This window comes from Leopardus geoffroyi, chromosome C3 (genome assembly GCF_018350155.1).
Source record: "Leopardus geoffroyi isolate Oge1 chromosome C3, O.geoffroyi_Oge1_pat1.0, whole genome shotgun sequence".
NCBI lineage: Eukaryota > Metazoa > Chordata > Mammalia > Carnivora > Felidae > Leopardus > Leopardus geoffroyi.
This window is the reverse complement of record NC_059338.1, coordinates 106,209,192-106,231,569: the sequence shown is the minus strand read 5'-3', so window position 1 is coordinate 106,231,569 and position 22,378 is coordinate 106,209,192. Positions and strand designations below refer to the sequence as shown.

Here is a 22,378-nt window from a genome sequence, read left to right as displayed (position 1 = left end):
AGGCATGTGTAGCCTTAGCCCTGATTTACTCTTTTTTTTTTTTCTTCTCTCTTTGGGATGCTAACTGCCTACAGGAAGCACACACTCTTATATGTTCTCAGCATATGCTTAGGAATACAGGGTTTATCCCTGTGGGGATCTCTCTCACTCTCTCCCTTACCCCTCCTCTTTCTGATGGTGATAGTGGGTATGTATTTTTCCCATTAAATTTGAATTCACAGGTTATGATCTCCAGTATGGTAGATGATGACTTACTGGATTCTGGTGAAACAAAAATTAAGATTTTCTCATCCAGTCTCATAGCTTTAAATAAAAATCTATATACTGATAGTCACCAGATTTATATCTCCAGCTTGGACCCTCTCCCCTAAACTCCAGATCCATATGTTCAAATGCCTGCTCATGCACTTTTGCAAGTTTCACTATCTTAGATACAAACTCCATAAGGGACTGATTTTTTGTGTTTTGTTCACTGCTCTATCCTGAGTAACTAACACAGTTCCTGGCACATTGGAAAAGCTCAATACTTATTTGTTGAAAGACTAAATGACTGTGAGGTAATGTCTCAGAAATTTCTGAATTAATTTTGAACTGAAGTAATTTTAAACCTTGGTGATTAGAACTTTGATTTCTTTGGACTTTAACTCTCAAGGGCAAGTGCTTTTGATTTTGGACCTTAATTCTGTTGGATTTTAACTCTGGAGTTTTAATTTATAGATTTTTTCTCCCTGAAATTCATAATGGGAAAAAGTTTACACCAAATCGAAGGCATCATCAGCTTGTTGCCATTTCATTAATATTTATCTTAATATTGTCATTTGATCTTCCAGCTAAATTTCTGATGTGACTATTGGGCAATGTGGCACAAGTAAGGGCAGATTTTCCAGCTTTGAGTAATTTAATTAATGCATCACCTCTGAACTTAGCATTGACATTCACTGTTCACTCATACAATGTAGTGTTGTCTATTCCTTGGCAGTCTGTACTTTTCTAACTAGAGGGCAGTTGCAGATTGGAGAGCTGAGGGGCTCATGTGCACTTTTTTTTCTTGCACAGTGTTTAAAATTAAAAAAAAAAAAAGATTTCTACCTTTGTCCAAAAGAATTAAAAGATGCAACCACACTGGGCCCCTTTGTGCTGCTTCCTTTAGAAGGGGCAGATGGTCTCCATGTTACCACCATCCACCTCCACACATTCAGTTATGTCACTCATCTGGCTGCTGAAGGCAAGACTGGCCCCTGCTCTGAGCCTCAAACTTGAGAGGCCTTCTTCTGGCTGCATTCTTCCTCATGGGTCAAGGAATCCACAAGCCAAGGGCATGTGCCCACATCAACTTTGCACTGACCTTCTCCTAAGTCTAGACTACATTTCAGCCAATGATCCCAGAATTTCCTGTTCAACTGGTCTGAGCCACTTCGAGGACCTGTGTGAGCCCTTGCCTGGGGCCCTTCTCCCAAGGGCAGAATAGCAGTGCTGCTGTTGTTCTTAAGGGCAGGCAGGACAGTGGTGTGTGTGTGTGTGTGTGTGTGTGTGTGTGTGTGTGTTGGGATGTAAAGATGGTGCTGGAAAATGCAGGACTAGAAATTTCACATATGTGGTAGACTCCCCCGCCCCCAAAGAAATCCACATCCTACTTCCTAGAACCTGTGAATATGTTACCTTATATGGTACAGATACAAAGAAGTTAAGGATTTTAGGATGAAAAGATACCCTGGATTATCTGAATGGGCCCAATGTAACCACAAGAGTTCTTATAAGAGGCAGGCAGGAGGATCAGAGTCAGTAGAAGAAAATGTGATGAGGACAAGAGGTTGGAATGATGAGATGAAGCGGGCCATAAGCCAAGGAATGAAGGCAGCCTCTAAAAGCTAATAGATTCTTCCCTCAGGACCTCCAGAAGGAAGAAGCCCTGCTAAGAACTTGAGTTTAGACTTCTGACCTTCAGAATATGACAAGATAATAAACTGGGGTTATTTTAAGCCACTAAGTTTGTGGCAATTTTTTACGGCAGCTACAAGAAACTGACACAACATGCTTGCATGGGAGGTCTTGTCAGAGGGGCTAGAGATGGGACGGGAAGAGAAGGTGAGGGGCCGCCAGCTCAGGCTTCCATCTGTACTCTTGCCCCAGGCAGCATCATATACTAATTTGTAGTAATGTAGGCTCAAAAGATACTGTTTCTATCAAAGACTTAAACCACAGTCCACACATATATTTTAAGTTTCACATGTCATATCTGTGCAGTGGCCAAAATGCCAGGCATTGATAGCACAATAGTATTCAAGTAATCCACCCACTTACATATTAGTTATAACATTATTCAGGTCCAGGCTACAAAGAATAACCTCATCAAATCATGATAGACCAGATATGAAGAAGAATAGCATTTTATTGGGCTTTCGTGCATCTTTTCCAAAAGCTTCAAACCAAATTTCTCTGTATCAAATTTCTCAAGTATTCACTTGTGTTTCTGTTCCTAGGAAACAGACATCATAATATGTTTTTTTCCCATTCAAAAATTCAGGAAATTAAAACCAGAAAATACACCAGGTCATCAGCATGGGCACAACGCTTATTCACGAGGAGAAAGGAAGGCTAAATTGGATGTCTTGATCTTTTCAACTCAGACTCCCCAAACTCTCCTCAATTCATATACTTAAGAAACATCTTCGCCATCAGAAATATGATTGCTTCCATGGCTTAGGTCTAAAGAACAATGACTCTTTTTCCCAATAGAAATCGGTGTTGGAAATGAGGGTTTTGGAGGACAGGCAGAACAAATACCTAATAAGTAAACATTTTCTCCACAGTTTCTGCTTTATCTCAGGAGATTCTCTTCAACTTTGATTTGGTTGTATATGTACTCTCTACAAATCACTTTGTTTATATAAAGTTCATAAGAAATAAACAAGAATCAAAATCACATGAAAGAATCTACTCTTTTTTTTTTTTTTTTTTTTTTTTTGGTGGTCTGATGATCTAACTTGTTACTTTGTTTGAATCATTCCAGGATCTAGCCAAGGTCCGTGAGCTAAGTTGTCAGAGGCACATTAACTCAGTGGCCCATACCATGTGATGAATGCTCTCCTGGAAAAGGCTGACTCACCATGGTGCTGCTGAGATTCACAGGCTCTATACAAAGGTCTGACTTGGTCAAAGCCTTGACATAGTCTTGAAAATTCTGAAAAGTCAAGGCATATGCAAAAGTACTTTTGGGCATGTTCGTTCTATCTCTCTCGCTCTCGCACTCTCTCTCCTTTTGGAGGGGAAAGGCCTGGAGAAATAAGACTCTGTCCATGGGTCTGCCTCTAAAAAGAGCCAAGTATAAAATGTAAAAGAGAAAATAAATAATCAATAGGGAGAGAGGAAAGGGAACTTCCAGGTACGGTTCTCTGACCAAAAGAGAAAAAAAAGAAAGAAAAAAGTTTTCCTGAGTTATCTAAAGAACATCTGGCAGAAATTGACCAGAAAATGTAATTTCAAATGAGTGTTCTCTCAAGTCTGGAAAGAAACCAAAACCTTATTATAAATATCCTAGTTGAGGTTTTGGAAGAACAGTATATGAGGCTACATTTCATGTACTTTGAGAGCAATTTAATTCTTAGGTTTTTCCTAATTTCATCTCAGGAAAGAGTAATCAATAGCATTCTTGGCTCAACTTAACAAAGAGCTTCTTGTCTTGTGGCTGACTCTGTTTTCTTGAATGTATGAACCATACCCAGTATCCTCAGAGCCTCTCAGTTCCTGTCCTCTTTTAGAAAGGATAGAAACCGTATCAGCACTCCCTCTGAGAGAGCACTATTTTTAAATAGAAGAATCTGGAAAAATACAAAGGAACACAGAAATTTTTCCTGATTGGCCTTTTGCGCAGTTGATTTGGCTCTTAACATACCCCTCTAACCCCGCAAACAAAATTCTATGGTATTAGGACTCAGCAGCTTTTACAGGAGTCCAGTGCAATGTGTGTTGGACCCCAACACCATGCACCCACACACACGCGCACACACAACAGGGCTGTGACCATCTGCAGGCACTTACTTCAGCTGTGTGCCAGGGGAGATGTTCCCAAACACAGATATTTTAATCCTCTGGAATTCAGATTTTTTAAAAAATGTATTTACTCTTCAAATATGACTAACCCTTGCACATGTGTGTTTGAATCAATCAGATCTGTATTATGAGAAAGGCCAACAAATGTCCTTCCCTCTCTTTATTAAGTGTGAAAGGATGCTAGAGAAAATCTAGATTTTTCTAGCTCCTTCTGTCTAGTAGTATTAAATCCATCTTTCCTGCCAAAACCATGTGTCAAGGAGGAGCTCACATGTTCAGAGCATGATCCCACTTACAGCAAGTTTATTGAGGAATACTATTTCTTTGGCCGTTCAAGTTGACCCTCAAGTGTATCTAATCAGTTCTCACATCATGAATGAGAGTCCGAGAGAAAAAAAGAGGATCTCTACAAAGTCCCTCACCTTTCATTTCATCCTCTGCTTCCATGAGCAACTGCATTTTCCTCCAGTATTTTCTCCCACCACCCCTTTGTTTTCCTGCTACTTTATCTTATTCCAGTTAATTACTTTCTCTCCATTCCTTTCCTATGCCATTCATTCCCATCTTTTAAGTCAACAAAATACCTTTGTTTCCTCCTTCCTGCTTCTTTGGGCCTCTTCCTTAGAGGGAAGGCTTAGTCACTTCTGTACTTCATTCCAAGCCAAAATAAAGTGAACAATCCCCAATGTCTTAGAATGGGATCCCCAGTAGTTTCACTGAAAGGAATGGCTTTTTATATCTTCCCAAGCTCTAAGATCACTGGAGGAGGGACACTGACAACAGTGAAATCTCCAGGGCCCTACCCCTCCCCTTCATGGAGGTGTCTCCCAAAGTGTGGATTGCATAACACTAGTGTTACTTGAGACAACTGTAGGCAGTGCATAGTTGTGGTAGATTTCAGTTGTTTGCTTGTATTGCGCATTATAAAAAATAGAGTTGGCATATCAAATCCGCAAGTTCACCACTATTACTGCTTGGGGCAAATGTAGTTCAAATACAAAGAGGGGGTGTTTTAAAGAAAGATACTAAGTAGAAAATAGTATAGATGGAATGTGTACACAGTAAAAATCAGGAAGATGGGACATGGGTGACTAAAGCTTGGGAAACGCTGTCTGATGGAAATGATTTGAAACTAAGAAGAACATGGCGTGATGTCAGCTTCTGGCCATACTTCCTCCTTCCTTGCAAAGCCCTGAGCTCAAGGCAGAGGCTGGGAATGCAGCTGTTACCCAGAATGGGATTCACAATTTCACACCAGGGACAAAAATATGTAGAAATGTTTCTGAATCGATAAATCAAATTCATATCCTGCTATAGCCAAGGATCACATTACCAGTGATTTACAATTAAAAGCGCTCTGATACAATCCTTCCAGTTTAGAAGCTAAAAAGCCCAAGGAGGTCACATGATTTAGTTAGTGTCATCCCAGTGAATAGTAGCAGAACTAGAACTGGAAGCCCAAAGTTTTCTCATTCTAAATCCTTCTACCACATTATTGTTGCCGAATGAGTCTTTCTGACACCCAAGTCTTACCTATTCCTGATTATATCTAGCTAGATTTAAGAGAGTAGCAGGAGGTAAAATCAGAGAGGCAATATAAGGTGGTGGGGAAGACTTTATCAGGACCTGGAGACCAGTGTGAGGATTTGGGGGGGATTCAGCCAAAAGGTGGAGCTAATTGTTGTATCCCCTCCAGGCAAAAGAGCCAGAGGAAGTGACGTAAGTAGAGAATTGTCTGTCACTAGGGCAAACTGATAATATTGCTATAGAGTCCTTTTCTCAGAGCCCTCTTTTAAAATGTTTTCTTTGGGGGAAAAAATGTCTTATTTTAGAATAATTTTAGTTCACAGAAAAGTTGCAAAGTCCTATGGACAGACAGCTCCCATATACCTCTCACCCAGCTATTGCTAACATTTTATGCAGCCATGGTGTAGTTATCAAAACCAAGAAATTAATACTGGTACAGTACCATTAAGTAAACTACAGGCTTTATTTGGATTTCCTCAGGTTTTTTTTTTTTTTTTTCATTATTTTGTTGTTGTTCTAAGATACAGCCTAGGATACCACACTGTATTTTGTCATGAGGTTTTCTGAGCCTCTTCCAAGTTGTGACAGCTTCTGGTCTTTCCTTATTTTTCATGACTTTGTCACTTTAGAAGAGGTCAAGTATTGTGCAAACTTTCCTTCAATTTGGGTTTGTCTCATGATTAGCCTGGGATCAGGGATTTGGAGAAAGAATACCACCAAGGTGAAGTGCCCCTCTCACTGCATCGTATTAGTGGATAGATGCTATCAGTATGACTTATCAACAGTGACATTAACCTTCATCACTTGCTTTAGGTGGTGTCTGTGAGGTTTACCCATTGAAAATTTTCTCTCTTCCTTTCCATGCTCTGTTTGTTAGAAACATGCCATTAAGTCCAGCCTACACCCAAAGAAAATTAAGCTACACCTCCTGGATGAAGAACTATCAAAGAATCTGTGACAAACATTAAAACTACCACAGTAATTAGTAGATATTTTGAGAGAGATATGTTGAGTCTATGCAAATATTCTCTTTTCTCCTTAAAAGTTTGCCCACCGATCTTAGGATTCACCAGTGGATCTTGCCTGCAGCATTATTGCTATGATGTCCTAATGATGATTTTCTATTGCCCACATTTCTTCTACACTTACAGTTTAGAATTCATCTGTTTAAAAAAAATTTCCTTCTCTTCCATTTATTTATTTAATCATTTGTTTCTATTAGTACGAACTCATGAATACTGATCTTTGCTTTTAGTTATAATCTAATACTATTATTACTTATGTTTTGCTCAAAATGTCCCAGCTTCGTCTATAGAAAACTTTCAGGTTGACTTCTATATCCTTTTCACATGCTCTGTCCTTAAAAAAAATACAATTTTTTTTAGCACTTTCAAACTTTCTAGCATTACAAGATTCTCCAAATTTATCTTGCATTTTTCCTGCCTTAGCTTTATAATCAGCCATTTCTCCAAGGACCTCTGGTTTCTTTGATTGGAGAATGGTATTTAGAAACCAAGATGTGGGATCTGAGTGCGCTCATTGCTACGAGGGTGTCATTTGTTTCTAGGTTCTCTCAATAGGCAGCTAGAGAATATATGTATTTATATGAGCCCACACATACACACATATCAATATTAATTTCTGTGTGTATTTGCCTGTATGTATATATAAAATATGTACATATATGTATATGTATACATATATATGTATGCATTTGTGTTAATGTCCATATATATATATATATATATATATATATATATATATATATATCAGTATAATATAAGAGTACATTGATATCCCCAGAGCTACTCTGAATCAACTGGCCTAATATTGAGACCCAGTGTCATCTTAAAGGCTCCACCCTGTCTCTAAAATCCTAGATTAGCAACTGTTATAGGTTGAATTGTATGCCCGCAGAAGACATGTTGACATCTTAACCCAAAGTACCTCAAAATGACCTGATTTGAAAATAGGGTCATTGCAGATGCAACTATATGACTAGCACCCTGAAAAGAAAAGGAGAAGACAGAGACATGGAAGAAACACAGCCATGTGGATAGAAGTAGGGATTAGATTTAAACTGCCATAAACCAATGAATGTCAGAGGCTATCAGAGAGGGAACAGACAAGGGAGTATTCTTCCCTAAAGCCTCTGGAGGGAGCATGGTCCTACCAACACCTTGACTGCAGAATTCTGGCCTCCAGAATTGTGAGACAATAACTTTCTATTGTGTTAAGTCACCAGTTTGTGATACTTTCTTATGGCATCCCTAGGAAACTAACATAGCACCTATATATTTGATAGTATTTCCTATCCTTTATAATCTGATAACACACAAATTTATCCACTTTACTCCAAAGGCTATCTCAGTTATATCACATTTAAGCCCATCTGGATCCTTCCTAGACCTCTGTCCTTGGTAGCAAAGATAGTATCTTATTTTTTGTTACATTGCTATCATCTGCTTCAGTGCCAGGTACAAATGCTCATTAAATGTTTGCTGACTTGAATACCTATAGGCCTCCTCTGTCCACCTATTAGACTAGCCAGGAAAGTCTTCTTTCTAACACCTTTTTTTTCCCCCTTTTTGGCCTCAAGATCTTCTGGGTAAAGTTCATTTACCTGTCTTTCCTTCCTCCCTCCCCTCTTTCTTCCCTTTTCTTCATTTCTTCCCTCCCCTTTCTTCCTACTGTCCTTCCAACTAACATTCACTGAACACATACCATGTGCATAGATTAGTTTTAGACACCAGAGAATTAACAGTGAACAAAAGAAACAAAATCCTTGCCATCTTGGAGGCCTACATTCTAATGGGGGAGAAAAATCTAGAATTTGAACTGCAAATTACCTATGTATAAATGGCAAATAAGTAGTGGCACAGAATGATAGAATGTACTTTGGGAATGATTTCCATGTGTTATTTGGCCAGTTGTGGTCTGGTAGCCTCCTTCCCAAAACCAAAGCCCCCAGCTGAACAGCCGTACTTTTCTTACTCAATTTCTAAATTATTCTCCTCTCCCAAAGGGGAGGGAGGAGGAGGCAGAAGGGGGCAAACAAATTGGCTAGAAAAAAAGTAGAAAGGAAGGAACAAGAATATGGATTCTCCTACAACATATTTTAACGCCAACTCTTCCTGAGCTGTGTCAGGCTGAGTATCTTACCTATGTTAATGTCTTTGTTGTTATTACATCATTAATTGAAAACACAACCTCATGATGATAATGGCTAGCCAGTACTGAGAGTTTGCTATGTGCCAGGAAGTGGTCTAGACACTCAACCAACTTGATCCTACTTACTCCTCACCACAATTCTATGAGACAGTACTATAATTTATCATTTCACAGATGAAGAGCTGAGTGCTCAGAGAGGTAAAATCATTTGCTCCAAACCCCACAGTTAGTAAATAGCCGAGTCCAGACACAGATGTCAGTATGTCAGACTTCAAAGTCCTGACTCTTCCTCCTGTTTTCAGGGAACCCTCCCTCCCCAGTAGGCAGCGCTGGCTGGCCAGGCCTGCTACCCAATACAGCCTTCAGACAGAATTCTTTCCATGAAAATGTTCTACTTAACAATGGCCCCTCTTGCTGACCCTGTCCCTTTCACCACTTCGTTGTGAGGATTTTTTTTCTCTAACTCCTCTGTCCCAGGGTTCTATCTCCCTTGGTTACTGGGGTAACAGATATCTTGGGTGATATTTGCTGGATTTCCTATGGCCATGGCCTCTTTATCTTTCCCTGCACCTCTGAGCCATTTAACGGTCTCATTATTTAAGCCAGCTTGGAGCAATTTTCCAAAACATCCAATTAGCAAGTGCACAGAAGGAACTGGGTCCATAATTAATTAGTGATTCTAGGAAACAACAAAGCAAAGGCAAAGCCAAGGATGTGGAGAGCCCTGAAGACGCTGCGGGAAGAAGATACACACATTCCGGGATCCTTCCCCACAAAGGGCAAAGAATCAAAGAAAGTGCTCACTAATTCAAATTCCAAAAGCCCTCCACACATTTTGGGATTGAACAACATCAATCACTGGGTGACAATCCCAAGTGGAACATCTCCCCTGCCAGGATAAATGGCTGCTTCTGGTTTTTTTTGTTTTTTTTTTTTTTTAGCCGAGAACTGATTCTTTCCCCATTGTTTTCGTGCAGAAGGTTGGCTCCTCTTTCCTCCCACAACTGTTCAAGCCTCTTCAGAGACAGTCTTTCCTACAAGATGGCCCGAACCACTGGGATTTCTTGCTTGTCATCAGAACAGAAGCCAAATTAGAACACCAGGATTTAAGAGACCAAGCTAGGATGACTGTGGCGGCCAAGGAAGGGAAGATAATAGAAGAATGCCAGGATTCTCAGCTGTACTGGTACTATTCCAGTTTGAAGAAGAAAGGAGGGCTTTGGAAGAAGTTCATCCAGATCAAATTTTCCCAAGACACCGACTCATTCTCCAACACACACATGAAGTGTAAATGACAGGGGACTGCTAGCACTGCTATTCGTGAAGGTGTTACCTTTTCATTAGGAGAAAATAAAGATTATTCCTTTGGAGTTTTTTGGTTACCTTTTTCTTAGGAGGAAGTAAGGATTATTCTGTACACTTTTTGGTTATTATGGAGTCTCATTATTGCCCAAAAGGCCAGAGCCAACAAAACAAGTAGTCTGAAGAGTATTATAGCAAGTTCCCACATCTCACAGGATGACATCACCATCACATACTTGCCAGCAGTGAAAATAAGAAGACTTATAGAGAACAATAGAGTTGTAGGAATCTTTCACTACTTTTTCTTACTTATAGCCTAATTTCCTTTTGGTTCTAGATTCAACCAATAGCCAGCTTTCAGGGCTGATCTCTATAGTAAGGGACTATACCTAAGCCCACCCCATGCCCCACCCGCACAGCAAGCCACAGTCTAAGCACCTTGATTAATACCATGGCAGTGAATGCAAGCAATGTTAAATGAAAAGGAAAATGAAAATAGCTACTAAGACATTTATAAGACAGACTAGTTACTGCTGCTGCTGCTCAAAAGAATAAATAACCATGATGCATGTTGCTAAGCAATGTTGCATTTTCAGTCCTTAATAACTCCATTAGTAACAAAGGATGACAAACTACACTTTGAGATTGATGAGATGCTTTACCTTGCTTCTGTGGATAATCAGCCTCAGAAACCATGGCTTCCAACACAAAGCAAAAATGATTACCCTTTGTCTCCTGGCTGGGATGCATATTAGAACTCAGTGGTATATGTCCGATTGGAAGGTCTAAGGGCTCTCTGCTAACCCCATTTATCCCAGTGTCTTTAAGTCTTAAATTAAAAAAAAGAAAATAAGTGAATTGATAAATAAGCACACACTCTTTCCCCCCAAACTTCCTCTTCTTGGTTATTATATGTGTATATGTAACAAGTGCTTGAAAATTGTGAATTTTAAATACCATATCCTTAAAGATTTGTAATACAATGGTTCATCCTTCTGATTCAAAGATAACACTGCTTTGGGGAATTCTGTGCAAGGTGGCCAACTCTGCAGACCAGTCCCAGGCCCTGGAACTATCGATGACAACTACCCCTTGGTTTAGAGATGCTAAGAAGTTGCTCAGAATAAGCTGACAACTAATGGCTTCTTGCCCCTTTCTCCCAGTTACCCAGAATTCTCTGGTTACCCAGAATTCCCAGCTACCTAATATTCCCCAGTAACTCAACATTTCCTAACTACTATTAGGCAGAAATAGTCTGCAAGAAAATAATCTCTTCCACAGGATTCTATCAGTGGAATATTGGAACTTTTCATCTTCTTAGACAAGCACACTGCACAAGAGACACTATTATGGGATAGAGCAGAGTCTGGGGCCAGACTTTTTCAGGTAGATCTCAACTATGTAATTTCCCACTGAAGTGACTTGGAGCAAAGTAGTATCTTCCTGCCCCTATTTGCAATGATTAACTAAGTGGAATATGCAAAGTGCTTAAAACAGTGCCTCCTTCTGGCATCTTTTGGCTCTGGAGCAGAACTATATAAGTGTTTGCAAAAATCTTCAAATACCTCCCTGGTCAAAACAAGCAAATAATTCTGTTTCTAAAAGGAGAAAAAAGCTGACTCCAGAACTCACCCTTAGGATCTTTATTTTTTGCTTTTATATTTCAGAGGAAGCCACTGATCTAAAGAAGCTAGAAATTGCCAAAATATGAATTCCTATAACATCAAACTGTTACTAATTATGGTTCTGGTCACATGCCATATGTTTCCCAGAAATAACAAATGTTCCATGGAAAAATAAGTGCCTAATAACGGTGGGAAAAACATATAGTAAATTTCCTTGTTTTTCTTGGCTGTTAACTTTAAAATAATGAAATAGTCAATCAAAAGTATGAACATCCAACTGCAGCCACTTTTTACCACTTGAGAAAGATACTCTTGAACTACTGAAAGTTAGAAATCTTTGTTCAAAAAAAATGGAAAGAAAGAAATAAAAAGAAATCTGTGTTCCAAGAGCACTGTCAAGTAATTTATTCTGAATCTCTTACATTTTCAATTTTGAAGAAAAAAAAAAGTTACTCGTGTCCCAGGTGTTTTTCCCAGTAGAAATTACCGTGGTGGATGTTAAATTAACTCCATGTGATTCTCATTTTCAGAAATAGAATTTTAAACTGCTGAAGACTTTCAATGTGCCCCCTTGAGCTGCATAAAAGAAAGGCTTTAAATATAGTTTTGTTTTTGTGGGGTTTTTTCTTCTAGAAATACATTTCTCTCAAACAATTTCTCAATATTGCCATTTAACAGGCTAAGTGTTTTAGATTTCTTTTAAACTCCTTTCATTTTTACTTAAGTGAATTTGAATGCAGCGACTTTTTGCAACTATCCAGTGAAAGAAAATTAAATTATTGATCAAGTAATCTTCACTTATAAAGGCCATACCAGCGGTAGGAAGAAGGAGGTATGTTTTATTTCAGTAGCTTTTATGTGTTTAATTTTTTTAATGTTTATTTATTTTTGAGAGAGAGAGAGAGACGGAGCATGAGCAGGGTTGATGTGTTAGGCAGAAAGAGAGGTAGATGCAGAATCTGAAAAAGCTCCAGGCTCTGAGCTGTCAGCACAGAGCCCGACACAGGGCTTGAACACACAAACCATGAGACCACAACCTGAGCAGAAGTCGGACACTCAACTGACTCAGCCACCCAAGTGCCCTTATTTCAGTAGCTTTTAAACTAAAGAGCAATATTTAAAATAAATCAGTCTGATATTCTCATTCATTCCTATTTTCTGATACAAGTAAGGCATGATAATCCTGTAGGTGCTAAAAATTGACTGAGATCTGATCCAAGTTACTTGGGAGACAGGTGCTGTTATCTATAGCATGATATTTCCACATGCAATAAATGTGTTTGCTATGTGACAGGCAATGCCAAGGGCTAGAATTATAATGATGAGAAAAGCAGACCCGGGTCCTGTCCTCATGGAGTTTATAGTCTGGGTCAATGCTCCTTAAAGTGTGGTCTGTGGACCAGAGCCACCCCCATGAACTATTCTTATCAGACTGAAACAGGACAAGTACAGATATTGCAAGTAACTATTCAGACATTTTTTACACGAGTTGGACATTGCTGCAACATCCAAATAATGTGTGGTCAAGGGGATGCATCTCACGGAATGTGGTATAGATGGGGTATATGCAGAACTTGGGTAGTTAAGTTTCACATGGAGAGATCTAAGTACTAGTCATGGACAAGAGGATACATACTGGCATGTGATGAATAGGAAATTTTAAAAAGCCTAGTCATCCCCATAGATAGTTTGAAAAGCACTAATCTAGTGCTTTCCAAGCATTATAGGAAAGAGAGAAAGAGGGATGGAAGGGAGGCAGGGAGGGAGGAAGACAGGGGGAGAGATAGACAAAGAAAGGGAGAGTTTAATCCCAACTGAGAACATTTGAGAAAGTTCCATGTAAGAAATGATTCTTAAGCATGAATTCGAATTTCAGGGGTTAGACATCACAGCACAAGAAGAGCTATGAAGGTAGAAAAGTGCAAGGAGATGTCCATCCTGTTACTCAGGCCACCTAGTTCATTGCTGTCAGAGAGTGATATGGGGACAGGAGCAAAGGAAGGTAAGGAAAATGAATCTCAGGAGGCGGACTGCAGCCAGTTAGTAGAAAGCTTTGAGCACCATGAAAAAGAATAAGAACTTTATTTTTGAGAAATTAGTAGTTTTTAAATATTCCTGAGGGGGGCCTGGGTGGCTCAGTCAGTTAAGCAAGCGTCCAACTTTGGCTCAGGTCACGATCTTGCGGTTCGTGGGTTCAAGCCCCACTTTGGGCTCTGTGTTCACAGCTCTGAGCCTGGAGCCTGCTTCAGATTCTCTCTCTCTCTACCCCTGCCCCACCTGCACTCTGTCTCTCTCTCTGTCTCTCTCTCTCTCAAAAATGAATAAACATTAAAAAAAAATTTTTTAATATTCCTGAATACAATAGTGACAGGAAACAAAGCTCTATTTTACAAAACAATATATTGGTCTCACTTGAAATATATGCAACATTTTGAGGCAGGAGGCCTTTAGGTAAAATAAATAATTAAGACCCCTGGACGGCTCAGTCTGTTAAGTGGCCAACTCTTGATTTCGGCTCAGGTCATGATCCCAGGGCTCCTGAGTTCGAGCCCTGAGTGGAGCCCTACATCAGGATCTGCACTGACAGTGTAGGGCCTGCTTGGGATTCTCTGTCTCCCTCTCTCTCTCTGCCCCTCTCCAACACATGATCTCTCTCTCTCTCTCTCTCTCTCTCCCCCTCTCCCTCTCCCTCTCTTTCTCAAAAATAAATATATAAACATTTAAGACATAAATAAAACAATAACAAAAAGGAATTTAAAAAAATAGTTCCCCTAATGGTGCCATGTATTAGTTACATGTCTAAGTAAATTTATGCAATATTAAGTCTTCCCAGGCACCATAGTGTAGTAAAATACCACTTTAGAAGATCTATTCATGCATGATTACGGTAATTTTCAAATGTCATTTCTTAGCTGAACAGTGGCAGAGAGAACACACATTCTTCCATGTTCAGAAACATTGATTAAACCACAGATATTAAGGGAACATTAAACCAATACACTATTGTAATAACTTACACTAAAATGTTAAGTGCCAGCACCAAAGGACAGAAGAGTGGCACTTTTTTCTCTCTGTTGTTTTCAGCCACCCATCAAACTAGAATTGAACTCATTAAATGTGCCTCATTTAAGTTTCTATGTGTCACCTAAAGGCTCTTAATTCTTGCAGCTGCATGAGTTGGAGTCTTTTTAAGATTCCCATAAGCGTATCTTTTAAAAAATTAGGTGATCCACCAAGTAAGTTTTAAACTTTGAGGGTAAAATTTTATACAGTTTTAATAAAACAATCCTCTCAAAGTGTAGGCACCCTCCCCCACAGAAAAAAATGTATTACCATGTTAGAATTTCACAGGTTTGGCTGAGTAAAAATCTAATTGGTTACCCTTCTAGCTCAGGTTTCATAATATCATTTTTAATTGTGATGTAGGAACTACAGAATTATAAAGACACCATCCTGTTAAACTGAAAGCTATGCATTTAGGATTGCACATGTTTTCAATACAACTATAATACCAAGCTAGAACACAGGATTGGGAACCAGTGACTATGATATACTAAAGCAGTGGTTCTCAAGTGAGAAAGTGAGTTTGCCCCTCCCAAGAGGCATTTGGCAATACTAGAGATGACTGTCATGATGGGGGGGGGGGGGCGCAGGAAGAGATAGTTATTGGTACCAGAATGCTACCAAACATTCTCCATGCATGGGACAGCCCCTCACAACAGAATGATCTGATCCAAATGTCAACAGTGCGCCTGAGAAACCCAGTACTAAAGGATCACATGAACATTTCCATTACTTTTGGCATATATGGGAATAATAATTTTGATTCATACAATCTGAACATCAAAAGTCAGGAAGTTCCTAGGGACTAAAACAGATTATTATTAGGCCTCCCTTTGCTATAATGAACTCTCCTCTCAGTTTTGCAAGCAAGACCCGAAGGTGACCCTTAGAGGTGCCCTGGTTTAGTTCCATCAATGGTGATACTTTATATGCAGATATGCAAACGCTGTCATCAGGGAAGCTTCAAGGAGATCTTCAGAAAAGACAGGCATGACTGAAAATTCGAACAAGGTTCCAGATATGTATTATTTTCGGAGTCGTAAGGCACTGATGATTTTAAGATGGACCATCAATTAAATAACAGCTTTTGGGAATGTGGCAAAGAAATACCTTTTCTTAAATGTGCACATTGATTGTAGGATGTGAATCTTTTTTTTAGAGATGGTAAATGTGCAAAATTTAAAAAATATATTAAGTGTGTAATAAGATGTACTGAGTTCTTTTTGAAAAAAGAAATAGACTGAAATACTCTCTCTTAGATCCTTCTCGATCAATGTTAGCTTCCGTTGTTTTCATTTAAATCTTTGTATTGCTCCCCTCCTGCTCCCCGCACCGGTCCAAGAAGAGGAGGTAAGGTGCCAGGTGGGCTGTGGTATCATGAGATCCTCAGAAACAAGAATACAAATCTCACAGCTTCCCTCTCTTGGAGTTTCACCCGAGTCTTCAACTGTGAGTTGAGTACAATGAAGAACACCCGTGCTAAGCATGGTCTTAGCGCTGCTAGAACATATAACTTAATGAAACAAAGGAATAACTACACTTGGATGCAATACAATAAATATCTGAAATTATTTTTAAAATTCCACCTAAAAACTACCCACACCACTTATACACAAACAAAAACTTACCATAAGACCTATATATTATTTCTTTATTGGCACATTATCTGCTTGTTCCACTAGAATTTAAGATCCATGTGAACAGGGATCTTGTCTCGTGTTTATTGGCTGAATGAGTGAATGAATGAGTGAACATCATCTCCCAAAGAGCAGAGTCATTATAAAATTGCAAGCTTCTTTTATTTTCACACTAGTGACACAGGTCAATAGGACTCACTGTGTATAATAAGCTACTCACATTCATTCACTCATGTATTAGTCTCTCATAATCTGTTCCTGCCACCTTTCTAGCTTCCCCTCTTTCTCTCCAGCTACACTGCCCTTGGCTCAGTTCCCAGTAAGCTCCATGTTCCCTGCTACCTGAGAGCCTCTGCCCAGAACACTCTCTTCCATGTTCGCAATCTCTTCAAATTTCTTTAGGGAAGTCGTCCCTGATCACCACTTACCTAGATGTAGTGCCTGTGTTTTATGGTCTAAGTTTCCCATGTTTGTTTGTTTGTTTTCCCATCATAGTAATGGTCACATTTGTAAAACGTGTGCAATTATTTCATTAACATTTCCCTCCCATCCCACACCCCTCAACTACAGGCAGAAACCATGCCTATCTTGTTCCCCATGAATATTGCCATCATTTAACACAGGGCCGTCACATAGCCGGTGCTCAATATTTATCGGGTGAATAAATGAATTATGTTTCTAGGAACATTATGTTACCAGATATACAGGTCTAGGATATACTAGATCATTCTCCACTAGGACTCAAGTTAGTAGGTACTTAGTCAACACTTTGGGGCTAAATGGAATCATTATTTATCTACTGTCATTGAACTACATGCTCCTAAGTCTACATGATACTAATGGAACGTATTGCAAAATTGTTGAGAAACCAACTGCTCTCTTTCTGTTCTGTTTTCTACACACTAATAAAAACACAGCTTGGTTTATTTATTTATTTTTTCAATGAATTTTTTTTAGCTGTTTTGCATTAAGAACATGGCTGCGTGGAAAATAGTTGTCGGCGAATCAATTATTTGGATGATCAGTATCTGTCTCTATTTGAAAACAGCTGGAAGCATACTTTAATTATCCCCTAGATATTTGGTGTCTTCTACTCTTGGGCTCTGAGATAATTTCTCCCCATGACTGTTTTTGAATGATAGATATTCTGTTGACACAATAGGTGGGGTTTTTTTTTGATAGAGGAGAATTTATAGGTAGATATTCTGTTGAAATAACAGGTGGGGTTTCTTTTTGATACAGGAGAATTTATAGGAAATTGACAATAAAGAGTGGTGAGCTCCCAGGCTGGAAGGATTAAAATAATATTTGTAAGAGGAGAAGGAAGGAGGTGTCTAGTGCAAAAACTATAGAAAAATAGAATTCCATGTAATATCATGTAACTGAGAAGCCAGTTACATAGAAAGCCTTGGGGAAGACATGATTTCTTGGGGATCCAGACAAAATGACTCTAGCCTCAAGGAGCTAAAGAGAGACACCCAGATGACAGGAATCAGAAATAATTGTAAACCTGGAGTCTATTCATATACTTCACTTTAAAATAGTTTCTTTACATGTATCTTTCCTACCTATTGCTATCAGGATCTCTGTCACTAGGTAAGGGTACCTGAAATTCTTGAACAAATTCCAGAATGCACCGGAAATGGGGCAGTATTTGCTAACTTAGGCCATCCATTTGGAAAGTCCCAGTTAGGAGATTTGGCCTCTATTCCAGAGGTCATCCTTACCCCTGCCTTGTCCACGCCTCCCTCAAGACCACAGTAGTCTTGAAGCAGGAAGTGGCTCCTTCACTGCCTCAAGACCTCTTCTGTCAATTTCTCATCCAAACTGTCCTCCTCTGAACCTGGAAGACGCCTTGAATCTGCAGCATCAACTCCAGCGGCCTAGCCTTTCTCTGCTCCACATAAACCAGAGATGAAGTCGAGCCTACCTGGGGCTCACTCACACAGAGAATCTACAGTAAGGAATCACCTGTCTCTGAAATCACAGAAGAGGGACCTGCACACTTGAGGAAGGGCAGGAATGTCAGAAGCTAATCGCAGGCATATGGATTCTCCACACCTCCATGTCTAGGGGAATGGTTGCGTCACACTCCTGCTTTGCTGTCTTTTGGCCAAGAACACATATTTTCCTATTACTCTTTGGTTTGACATCAGAAAGATCCAATGAACTAATGCAATGGCTACTATCATGTTTATGGCTGTGATAGCCATAAGTACTTCAACCAGATTATCCCAAGACGTAAGAGCCTCTCACCACCAACTTAAATGCTCAATTCTATTTTGGCTTCCACGAGCAATATACTGGAGTTGCGGCTCAGTTCTTGATGATACGAAGAAAGAAAAAATTAGAGTTTGCTTAGCATGACCTCAAATACTTTATTATTGTCCTATGTATCGCATTAAAAGGACTGGCCTACCAGAGTTGGAATACAGACTTTCCCTTTCACATTCTTATTACATCCAGATAAGCCATGTTGCTTATCTAATGCCTAAACTTAATGGGGACAAAGGAAGTGGGACGAAAAAAAGCTGAGTACATTTAAATTTCAATTTGCATCAACTTATTTCCCTTCCCTGCAACACCAGGAAAATACACTTGGTTTTGTTCTTACCCACATTTGTTTTATGTTTGCCATTTGTTCTTCGTTTAAAACTGTCTGGCCAAGTAAACATCAGATTAATATTCACGCCTTATTTACAAACAGCCACAAAAACTATTACCAGGACCTAAGCCATATTACCTTGCCTATAAATCTTGGCTTGGCTCTCATCTGGGGCCATTAGCATATCTTGAAAATTTTCCAAGAACTTCATATATCAGTAGATTTCCTTTCCTGAAAAGCCAATTTCCTAAATATTCAATGAGATGGCTTTCGAGACCCACATCAACAAATTAGGAAATTAATCATGGTCCTAACTTAACAGGAAATCCACTATTGCTGGTACTGCCGTCCTAATTGTACCATAATAGAATTTCAAAAGAATTGTTTCTGAATTAAAAAAAAATCCCATCTACTTGCTGCACAATATCTTCTTCAATTTTCCATACCAAATGCGTAGATGTAGAAAGTGAGGAACGGCACATACAGGAAGAAAGTCAGGTTTTTACTTCGTGATCATGTCCCCTATTTGTTTGTTTTTTAAGTAAATTTCTTACACTTAAATGAGGTTCCCATTTAATCAGAGTCACCACAGAAGAGATTTTTTTAAAAAGTAGAAAGGATGCATAGTTTTCTTGTCACTAATACACAAATTCATCCGGAGTTCAAGTAGAAATGTACACCTCATGACGAAGCTCTAATGGCAGCTAATAAGCCAGCACGTTTTATTTACCAGACAGCAAACATACAAACCCACAATGGCCTAACTAGGATGCAACATTTTTGCCTTCTGAATCATAATTTAAGAATAATCACAACTTAAAACCCAGACATTGAAGAGGTTAAAAAAAGGAACTCACAATAAGCAGTCAGGCAGCGCCTCGGATTGCACAGCCTTCCACAGGATCACGACAGATTTTATCACCAGCAGCTCCGTGGCCCTGCAACTGAGATCACTCATAATTAATGAATATTTCATTTGAACATTTGACAGCTCAGTAAGCAGTTTATGTAAGGCCGTTACTTTTATTTCTTCTGTAGTTGCCTTTGCAAACAGGAAACAGGAAACACACCTTCAAGAACACTGACATATCTCAGCCTAATTGGTCTTTGGCTTAAAGTACCCAGGGGCGAGTCTTGTACCACAGGGGAGATAAGTGCAGTCCCCAAAAGCATGAGACTCAGGTCTTAGCACTTCACAGTTTAAAATCATTTAGACAGATGCTGTGCAGTCCATTTATTACAGAGAGAAACTGGCCTTCTCAGTAACATTCAGGCCTCATCGCCTTAATCCTGGAAGGACTATAAACGTTAGAATAAACTCATGTATATACCAATATATATACATATGTATACATATTATATATAATATAATACACACATATGCGTTTACATATGTACATAAATATATACTATATTAAGTAATGCATTATTTAAAACATATATATGTAATATATTATTTTAAATTATATTTAAATAATATATATTAAATATAATATAGTTATATTGTTATGTTATATTATATCATCATATTTATATATTTATAAATGTATATTAATAATATATTTATTATATTTATAAATATAAATATATTATATATTATATTTATAAATATAAATATATTACATATTATATTTATATAACAGGATTTCCTGTTAAGTTAGGAACATGATTAATTTCCTAATTTGTTGATGATATAAATATACATTAAATAATATATATTTAAAGAATATATTTAAAATAATATATATATTTTTGCCTAAACCATATATTGGAAACGATCACTCAGGAATCTTTTGGCTACAAATAACACAAACCCCACCTCAAACTCACTGATTCGAATAAATAACAAGACAAGGAAATATTTTGGTTCATTGAGCTGGGGAAAAAAATGTCCAGGTGTACGGTTGGTTTTGGGAAAACAGAGGCTCACTACATCGTTTGATTCTCTGGAGTTCTCTTGGCACAGGTATTCTCTGTCGATTGATTTCAACCTCAGGCTGCCTCCTTTCATGGTACAAAAAATACTAGCTGCAGCAATTCAAGACCACTTATGTATATTTCAAGGGGATAGTGTTAGCACTCTGGCAGTCCCAAATTCTGAGGTCACTCAGATTGCCCATCACTGAATCAGTCACTAATACTTTGCTGAATGGCTTTAAATTAATCAAGGCTTATCCCTGGAGGTGAGGGTAGAAACGTTCCAAAGAAAAATCGCATGGGAAGTCACTCAAGATACTGGAAGGGAAAAGGGATTATTATGGAGGAAATCAACAAATGTCCAGCACAACAATCTTTGGCAGTAACCTGAAGATTGGTATTTGAGGATGTGCATCCATGAGAACACTGTATTCTCTAAAGATGTCAACAAGAGAATGAGCTAAGGTTCAAGAGATACTGATTACCCAAATCTTTACAGTCAGGTGGGCTTTCTGTTAACATTAGATTTGCTCTCTAAAAACATAGGTCACGAGAGGCATCTGGGTGGCTCAGTTGGTTAAACGTCCGACTCTTGGTTTCAGCTCAGGTCATGATCTTGTGATTTGTGGATTCAAGCCCTGCGTCGGGCTCTGTGCTGACAGTGCAGAGCCTGCTTGGGATTCTCACCCTCTCCCTCCCTCTCTCTTTCTCTCTCTCTATGTCTCTCTCTCTGCCCCTCCCATGTGCATGTGCTCTTTCTCTAAGTAAAATAAATAAAAAAGCTTTAAGAAAAAGAATATAGGTCAGGATATTTCCATTTTGTTTATGAAATACATTTTATAGTGTATGAAGTGCTCCTGCATTTGATTTTGATCTTCCATTTTGACCTCCAAACAACTCTGTCAGGGGTGGGGGAGGAACAGGTGTTCCCAATGGAAGTTTAGAGAACGGGGCAGACACTGCTGGTTACCTATCCAATTCCCAGCATACTGTTTCTCTTTACAGAACCTTGATTTTGTTCCGGGCAGCAATTTGCCCTGTTAAAACCACAGCTAAGGATGGACAGGTGGAACAGCTTGGACCCTGGAGGTGTAAGCTAACATTACTGCGTAGGCTTCCTGGAAAAGCTCTTTTTTTTAAAAAAAATAAATGTTTATTTTTTGAGAGAGAGACAGATCACGAGCAGGGGAGGGGCAGAGAAAGAGGGAGACACAGAACGTAAAGCAGGCTCCAGGCTCCAAACCATCAGCACAGAGCCCGATGCGGGGCTCGAACCCAAGAACTGTGAGATCATGACCTAAGCCAAAGTCAGATGCTTAACTGACTGAGCCACCCAAGTGCCCCCTGGAAAAAGCTCTTTAAAGAGCTCTCCACTCGCTTTTTGCTCTTTGCCCTTCCTCTTCTTCATGCCTGAGACATTGATACAAGGCCAGAGATAGAGACATACTTTGCGGTCATGAAGTGACAAGCATGAAGACAAG

At 39.1% G+C, this 22,378-nt stretch overlaps 1 protein-coding gene across 2 annotated transcripts in view; it reads right to left on the bottom strand.

Annotated features, from left to right (window-relative positions):
- The window catches only part of NCALD (neurocalcin delta), a 279,891-nt gene that overhangs the window by 145,584 nt on the left and 111,929 nt on the right, over positions 1-22,378 (bottom strand). For both annotated transcript variants that reach the window (XM_045454028.1, XM_045454029.1), the window contains one exon: positions 19,838-19,924. The gene's annotated coding sequence lies outside the window, so the exon portion shown is untranslated. The remainder of the gene's footprint in view (positions 1-19,837; positions 19,925-22,378) is intronic.